A 9,863-nucleotide genomic window follows, 5' to 3' on the forward strand; every position below is an offset into this window, starting at 1 on the left:
TTCCTCAGAAAATTGGACATTGAACTACCTGAGGATCCAGCTATACCTCTCTTGGGCATATACCCAAAAGATTCCCCAACATATAACAAAAACACATGCTCCACTATGTTCATAGCAGCCTTATTTATACTAGCCAGAAGCTGGAAAGAATCCAGTTGCCCTTCAACAGAGGAATGGATACAGAAAATGTGGTACATCTACACAATGCAATATTACTCAGCTATCAAAAACAATGACTTTATGAAATTCATAGGCAAATGGATGGAACTGGAAAATATCATCCTGAGTGAGGTAACCCAATCACAGAAAAACACACATGGTATGCACTCATTGATAACTGGCTATTAGCCCAAATGCTTGAATTACCCTTGATGCACAGAACACATGAAACTCAAGAAGGATAACCAAAAATGTGAATGCTCCACTCCTTCTTTATAGGGGAACAAGAATACCCTTGGGAGGGAATAGGGAGGCAAAGTTTAGAACAGAGGCAGAAGGAACGCCTTTCAGAGCCTGCCCTACATGCGGCCTATACATATACAGCTACCAAACTAGATAGGATGGATTAATCAAAGAAGTGCAGGCTGACAGGAACCAGATGTGGATCTCTCCTGAGAGACACAGACAGAATTCAGCAAATACATAGGTGAATGCCAGTATTAAACCACTGAACTGAGAAAGAGACCCCTGTTGAAGGAATCTTAGAAAGGACTAAAAGAGCTTGAAGGGGCTTGAGACCTCATATGAACAACAATGCCAACCAACCAGAGCTTTCAGGGACTAAGCCACTACCCAAAAAATGTACATGGCCTGACCCTGGCCTCCAACCTCATAGGTAGCAATGAATAGCCTAGTAAGAGCACCAGTGGAAGAGGAAGCCCTTGGTCTTGCCAAGACTGAACCCCCGTGAATGTTATTGTTGGGGGGGATGGGGGGGAACATCCATCCAGAAGGGGAAGGGGAAGGTGGCCGGGAAACAGGGAAAGGGAATAACAATCGAAATGTAAATAAGAAATACTCAAGGTAATAAAGATAAAAAAATGTAATTGCCTCAAGGACATAATGCTAAGATTTACCTATATGAAAATTAAATATTAGCAAAATAGAAACTTTTTTTTGCTTTAAGAAACTATATTCAGAGAATTTATATCATTGAGTTCTTAAAACAAACAGTGACTAACAGTACTTGTAAGTTAAATCTGTTAGTTGTGAGAATTCTGTGGACCCTACATTGAGACTGCATTAGTACACTTGGCTTAAAAGGACGGGAGACTGGTGAGCTCTCATAACGCTGTAAGGGCAAATTGAGCAATTCATCAGAACTGTTCTGACCTCTGCAGCAGTTCCCAGTTATGACATTGTGTAACAGCATGGATATATGAGTCAGAGAAAGGACTGAAGAAGTAGTCACTTTCAGTGTGAAGGTTCATATGTGAAATTGCACACCCAGTGTATAATGTAATATCAACTGCATGTGGAAGAGCTAAACTGAGCAGAAAGGAAAGTTTGGAAGCTTTTGGTAACTTATGTCTTTGGAGTTTTGTTTGTCTTGTTTTGTTTTTATATATTAGATTAGGACTTTATATTAAATGTGAATAATGGATTTTAAAATATGACTTGGTTAAATTCTAATGATTAAAATCAAAATCATCTGAAAAGAAAAGTAAAAAACACACACAAAAGGAGAAAACACTCGAGATGGAAAACCTAAGAGAGAGAACAAGAATCCAGATGCAAATATTACAAGCACAATACAAAAGATAGTATAGAGCATTTGAGCTATAGGAATCACAGTAGAAGACATTGACACAAGGATCAAAGAAAATTAAAAAAAAAAAGCAAAAATACTTCTAACTCAAAGCATTCAAGAAATCCAGCATACAACGCAAAGACCAAATCTAAGAATAACAGTTATAGTAGAGTGTTAAAATTCACTGATCAAAGGTCAGAAAATGTTTTCAACAAAATTATAGAAGAAAATTTCCATAACTGAAAGAAAGAGATGCCCAAAAGCATACAAGAAGCCTACAGAAAACCAAATGTAAAGGACCAGAAAAGAAATTCCTCCAATCACATAATAATTAAAACACCAAATACATAGAAAAAAGGAAGAATAATTAAAGATTTAAGGGAAAAAGGTCAAGAAACATATTAAGGCAGATTTAACAGATTTACACTAAAATTCTCAACAGAGACTCTAAAAGCCAGAAATTCTTGGGCAGATGTTACACAAACCCTAAGAGAACAAAAATGCCAGCCCAGTCTAATACACCCAGCAAAAGTCTCAATTACCATAGATGGAGAAAAAAAGAGTTTCAAGACAAAACCAAATTTTAACAATATCTTTCCACTAATCCAGCACTACAGAGGAAACCAGAAAGAAAATTAAAATATAAGGTGGAAAACTACACCCAGAAAATTCAAGAAATTAATTTTCCTGCAACAAACCCAAAAGAAGAGAGCCACACTAACATAATTCTTCTTTTACCAACAAAAGTAACAGGAAGCAACAACCTTTGGTCCTGAATATCTCTAAACATCAATGGATTTAATTCGCCAATGAAACGCCATAAGCCTAAACAGACTGGATATGTAAAGAGGACCCAGCATTTAGGTTCCTAAAGGAAACACACCTTGGTGACAAAGGAAGACACTACCTAAAAGAAGACTGGAAAGTGTTTTCCAGGGCAATAGACTAAGAAACAAGCTGGAATAGCTATTCTCATATCCAAGGCAATAGACTAAGAAGCAAGTTGGAATAGCTATTCTAATATCCAATAAAATGGATTTTCAACCAAAATTTGTCAAAAAAGATTGGGAAGGACACTAAATATCATCAAAAATATCCACCAAGATGAACTCTTAATTCTGAATATCTATGCCACAAATGCAAAGGCACACACATTTTTAAAAGAAACATTACTGAAGCTCAAAAACACAATGGATCTCACAAAATAATAGTAGGAAATTTCAACAGCCTATCCTCACCAGGGAATAAATCATGAAAACAGATTCTAAACAGAGACAGAGTAAACCTAGTAGAAGTTATGAAGCAAATGGATTTAACGGATATCTACAGCTTTGACCCTAAAAGAACAGATTGTACTTTATTCTCATTACTTCATGATACCTTCTCAAATATTGACCATATAATCAGACATAAAATAAACCTCAAGAGATAAAAGAATTTTGAATTAATGACATGTGTTCTATTGGACCCCCACAAACTAAGGCTGATCTTTAACAACAACAAAACAACATAAAGCCCACATGCACATGGAAGCAGAACAATTCTATACTCAATGAAAACTTGGTCAGGTGAAAAGTAAAGAAAAAGGTAAAGACTTTTTAGAATTTAATGACAATGAACACAAAACATACTCAAACCTATGGAACACAATAGAAACAGTGCTAAAAGGAAAATTCATCGCACTGAGTGACTCCATAAAGGAGTCAGATATATCATACACATAGGGGGGCCAACATCCCCCTAGCCCCTCCACCTCCCCTTCTATATGGGTGTTCTCCTCCCCACCCTCCCCCCATTACCGCCCTCCCCCCAACAATCACGTTTACTGGGGGGTTCAGTCTTAGCAGGACCAAGGGCTTCCCTTTCCACTGGTGCTCTTACTAGGCTATTCATTGCTACCTATGACGTTGGAGCCCAGAGTCAGTCCATGTATAGTCTTTGGGTAGTGGCTTAGTTCCCTGGAAGCTCTGGTTGGTTGTTATTGTTGTTCATATGGAGTCTCGAGCCCCTTCAAGCTCTTCCAGTCCTTTCTCTGATTCCTTTAACAGGGGTCCCGTTCTCAGTTCAGTGGTTTGCTGCAGCACATATACTAAAATTGGAACGATACAGAGAAGATTAGTATGGCCCCTGCACAAACATCATTTTTTATCCAAGAACTTCTCTATCAGAGACTACTCAAAGCCTCAGCTAATGACTATGCTTGCCCTGCTCACTTTCTTTCAGTTCATCTTTACTTTGGATTATGTATAGTATTTTATGGACTTTGAAAAGAATCCTACTTCCTGTCAGAGACACTTCCCACTTCTCCTAAATAATTTTGTGATTCTACCATAGTATACCCGTATTCTGGAAGATACCTTCTAAGGGATCCATGTAGCCCAGAGTCCCAAAGAGACTTTTCCTTAATTTCTCTTTCATCTCTCACCTCTCCAAAAGAATTATTAGTTAATTAATACACTTTCTCCTCCTCCTCTCAGCACCTTTAGATGTATTTTTTAAAAATGTAGTATCGTGGACCTTTGGGAATTTGTACCTCTTCCCAAAACCCTCATAATTCCACAATTCTCAAAGTTGTATGTCTTTTATACCAGGGAATTGCTAAAGAGCCCAAGACTCAACAGAAATGCTTCCTCAAAATTAATAAGACCAGCCAACGTTACCTCTCTTTTGAAGAAATCAAGAACAGACTGGTGGAAAGACTTTCTGATTAACAATAACAGAAAAAGTTAAACTACAAACTACTCATTGACATACAGAGTCAACTCATATGTTTATATGTCCCACAGTATAGACACCAAATCAAATTTCATCACTTGAATTCACTTCTAACACTGAAATGCTGAAATTTATAGAAGAAAACAGAGTATACATGAAGTTACATGTATAAAAATCTCTGAGTAATACTTCAAAAAGAGGTGAAAATCTTCAAAAGAAATCAGCCAATGACACTACACAAAATTAGTTCCTGCGTAGCTATGAACACTGTTCCTGTAAACAATAAACAGCCTAAGGAATGTCAGAAAACTATTGCACAGTGTAGCTTAGAGAGTGTTGGATATCTAGAATATGAAATATATGTCAAACATTATAAACACAAATTTAGGAGTCATACATTTTCTAATTAAATCAAAAGACAATTCTCAAAAGAAGAAACACTAAGGCCAATGTATATTGTTTCTAATATTTAACATTCTGACTTATCAAAGAAAACTGAATTTAAAATATTTTTTCATCCCAGAAGAAATGACTAAATCAAAGAAGTGAATGAGAAAATTTTGAGCGTAGGATGCTATAAAATAGGAAAATTTATGCAATTCCAATACCCTTAATAATAGGAGTTAGTATAGAATACTGTGTAGAAGTTCATAAAAATATTAAAAACAGTATCAGCAGCTTATCATTTCTGGGCACATAAACAAAAGACTCAACTGTAGACATACTTGCTTAGCTGTGTACATTGTTAAAGTTTCTATTCATCAAACTAGGAATAAAAGAAAGAGCCAGTATCCAAAAATGTGAGTAGGTAACAAATCTCATATTTATATTTACACAATGAAAATTTTGTTAATGTGTTAAAAATGAATTCATCGATCATATCCCTAGTACTCCATATGTGAGACCAAATCTCAGGATGCATTTCTGTAAGTCATGGCAGCACCTCAGAATCCATGTAAGACACTACCTTTGAATAAATTGCTCCTCAATTCCACCAAATTGGCATAAACTGCGCGTTATGACCTAGGCCCCATATTTTAGTCTACACCATTGGCAGAACTATTCACCATTCAAGGAGGCCAAAATTGATTTAAGAATTCATTAGCAATATTGGCCCAAAAAATCCTTGAGGTCATGACAGACTATTGGACATAAAGACTCTCTGATTACCAAAATCACAGGACACTAAAGCCAGAAGATAAGAAAAGAAAAAGAAACCAAGAGAAAACCACACACACACACACACACACACACACACACACACACACACACATATGTATGTATGTATATAAACAAATGAATGGAGAACGAACAAAAAAGCCCACCAATTTATCCAGATAAAATCAGAAAGCAGAACATGTTTGTCTACAATAGCCTCAAAATAACATGGTTCCAAATGAGATTATAAACACAATTAATATTATCCATTTGGGAATATCCTAGCTATCCTACCACAGAAAGCTCTGGTTATTCCAATTCAGCTTAAGCACATAACCATGGCCTTAAATGCAATATTATGAAGATGATAGAGGAATTATGCAGCAAGTGAATCAATCTCGGAATGAAATAATCCATAACAATATAATTAAATATATCAAAAGAATGAATGCTATTGTTAAAGACCTGATAGTGAAAATAGAAGCAAAGACAATATAAAGTAAGAGAATATGGGAGATAGAAAAGAGAAACTTCAGCTGAAATATAAGCAACTTAATATCAGAAGTGGCAGAGATAATCTCTGGTGTAGAGGATAAAATAAAATAAATGAAAATTTAAGTAAAAGAAAATGAGAAATCCAAAAAGTTTCTGAAACAAAAATCAAGGAATGCTAGGACACTATGAAAATGAAAAACTTTAAATAATAGGGTTAGAGGAACAGAAGATTCATAGTTCTAGGCAACAGAAAATACTTTCAAAAGGGTAGAAGAACAGAACATTCATAGTTCTAGGCAACAGAAAATACTTTCAACAAATTCATACAAGAAAATTTCTATAATCAAAAAATAGATGACTATAAAGATAAAAGATAAAAAAAATACCAAGTACATTGCACCAGAAAAAAAATTAACTGACAAAAGAATAAAACCAAAGCAAAACGAAACAAAAATGTAAAGAACAAAGAAAGAATGTTAAAAACTGCAATGGAGAAAGGGCAGATAACATGTAAAAACAGATATAATTACTCTTGAGAAGTCAGAAATGTCTGGGCAATTGTGTCTCAACCTGTAAGAAACCACACATGCCAGCTGAGACTCTAAACCCTGGAAAACTTCAAATCACATTCTTTGAGAAAATAAGCTATTCCATGAAAAACTGCATTTAAGCAATATCTATCCATGATTTCATGTATACAACAGATACTAGAAGAAAAATGCCAAACAAAAAGCCAAACTATAGCATAAGAAGAAATATAGGAAGTAAATGAGTCAAAACCAGCAAATTCAACAAGAATGGGAAAACACACACACACACACACACACACACACACACACACACACAAACAAACAAACACAATTAACACTACCACCATCAAAGTAACTGGAATTAAAAATCATGGAACCTAAATGTATTTTAATATAGATGATAAATTGAGTTAATTCCCCTAGTTAAAAAAAATCACAGGCTGAATGAATTGATTAAAAAATGTTCCCACATTCTGCTGTATATAAGAAAAATACTTCAACAACAAAGAAAAAAAACACCTTTGATTAAAGTGCTAAAAATGGTTTTCTCAACAAATGGATTCATGCAGCAAGCTTATCTAGATATTCTAATATCTAGCAAAATAGATATTTACCTTAACATTTATCAAAAGGTATTGAGAAAGACATATCACAATTATCAAATATATAATACATTGATAAGACTTCTGTATTCTAAAAGTCTATGCTTCAAATTCCAGGGAAACCATATTTTGAAAAGGTATGCTATTAAGGCATAAATCACATATCTTACGCTACATATCAAAAATTGGAGACTTCAACACCATACACTTATCTATGGTCTGGCTATCTTAACAGAAACTAAAGTAAAAGAGAAATAACTGAACAAACAAATGTTATGATTCAAAGGGACCAATCTAATATTTACAGAACATTACACACACACACACACACACACACACACACACACACACACACATGAATATATCACCTTTTCAGCACCTCACAGAACAATCTCCAATACTGACCATAGAGTTTGTCACAAAACAAGTTTCAAAATATGCAAAAACTTGGAGTAGCTCATTGAGTCTTTCAGCCCACAATGGATTAAAGCTACATGTCAACAGCAGAGAAATAGAAAGCCAAGAAACATGTGGAAACTGAGCAACTCTCTACTCATTGACCAGTGTGTCAAGGAAGAAATAAAGAAATAAAAGACTTCTTAGAATTCCAAAAAATAAATGCACAACATATCCAAATTTTTGGACACAATGAAAGCAGTGTAAAGAGAAAAGTTCATAGCACTAATTACTTTCATAAAGAGATGAGTAAGTTTTCATATTACCAACTCAAGAAGACACCTAAAAGTGGTACAGCCAAAAGAGGCAAACATACTCAAGAGTAGATGGCAAGAAATAATCAAAATAAAGTATAGAATACATAAAATGGAAAGAATGAGAACAATACAAAAATTAACCAAACAAAAGTTTGGTTCTTTGAATAAATTAACAAGATAAACAAAATCTTACACAAACTAAATAAACCGACTAGAGAGATATCACAACTAACAAAATCAGAAATGAAATTTATAAGATAATGATGAAATCCAAATACCTTTATGTATTACTTAAAAAGCTTATTCTCTAGAAAGTTGGAAAACATCAAAGAAATGTGTCAACAGAATAACTTTTGTAGCAATGCATCACTTATCAATTAAAAAACAAAAAAAAACCCTTTGGCCTTTCCAAAGGGATAGAATAGAATGTGAGCCATCTACGGGACAAAGAGAATTCTGGGAAAGAGTCAGAAAGGGGAAACTCATCTGTGAAGATGTGAGCATTTAGACACATGGTATCTGAGCACAAATAACCAGAAATGTAGCAGAAAATAGGTTAAAAATTATGGATTCTTTATGAGCTAGTCAGAAAGTTGCCTAACTATATGGCCAAGATATTTCTTGATATATTTTGAATCTGAGACTTATTTCTTGGAGCAAAGAGCTGTGAAAAAGAATCAAGCCTAACTTCTACAAATGACAACCAAATTATGAAAATTAGAACACAAATTTATTGTCTGAAAATGCCCATGTAAGAGGTGAGGAAATATCAGGCTAACAGGGCAAGAAACCTGTTCTGGAGAGAGAGGGGAAGAGAGAGAGGGGGGAGGGGGAGGGAGGCAAGACAGAGACAAGGAGGAAGGAGGGAGGGAGGGAAGGATGAAGGAAAGGAGGGAGAGGGATGTTGCTTATAGAAATTATACAAATGACAGTGATACTTCATTGCCTGTACAGTTCCCAATATTCTCTAAAATACAAGAACATCCTCTTCAACTCTTTAGACCAGAACTTTGACAGAGATTGTATGAATCAGGGATTATAAAGGGCCTGCTAACCTTGTGACTAAGGCTATCAGTTGACTTCTTGTGTGCATTTGCCAAAAACCATCATTGAGAACTAAAAACTAACAGGTGATCTTTCTGAAATGGTTCCCTCATGGACTGTAAATCTGAGCCCCTGCACAAAGAGAATGCTCATGCTTCAACAGCAGACAAAATGCTGCCCAAATAGATCAAATGCATGCCAAGAACCCACCTGGCTTGGGATTGGTTGAAGCTGGACACAGTATAGGACTTAGCTTTAAAGGCTGATTGTCATAGATTTTTATTAGTGTGCGTCTCTCTCTGTGTGTGTGTGTGTGTGTGTGTGTGTGTATGTGTGTGCTTTTTTATGTGCAAGAGAATCATAACTCTTTATTAACTCTTCATTTCTTGTGGTTTAATAAATGATAATATCTGATGATTAGAACACACTGTTTATCACCATGGAATTAAGTAAAAGAATGTCGCTAGTGCTACTTTCACTGTGAGTCAATAAGAAGTCTCACTATTCAAGCTGTTTACCTCTTTGTGAACTAGAGAGGAAGGAATAAAAAAATTAAGAATCTTTATAGAGGCAAATGTGCACACACATAAACATTCAAACATTCATACACCTACACTTGGGCCAGGCCCAACAATCTGCCACAATCAACTCCACAAGTATTTACACATGCTTACATATATGCTTATGCCTATACACATAGATAAATATATATACATTTGAATGGATGGATGAATGGATGGATGGATGGGAGTTAGCTCACCAAGTCAAACCTTTCAACCAATAACTTTCATTCTCTGGTAGTTTTATACTATCTTAGAGAAAATGTTCTTTAGAAAATTACCTCAGAGATTAAATG

The 9,863-nt window shown here is 35.2% G+C and overlaps 1 pseudogene; it reads left to right on the plus strand.

Annotated features, from left to right (window-relative positions):
* Positions 1-3,817: 3,817 nt before the first annotated feature.
* Positions 3,818-3,915, plus strand: Rnu6-894 (RNA, U6 small nuclear 894; annotated as a pseudogene).
* Positions 3,916-9,863: the final 5,948 nt, after the last annotated feature.

Source organism: Rattus norvegicus, chromosome 1, assembly GCF_036323735.1.
Source record: "Rattus norvegicus strain BN/NHsdMcwi chromosome 1, GRCr8, whole genome shotgun sequence".
NCBI classification, from domain to species: domain Eukaryota; kingdom Metazoa; phylum Chordata; class Mammalia; order Rodentia; family Muridae; genus Rattus; species Rattus norvegicus.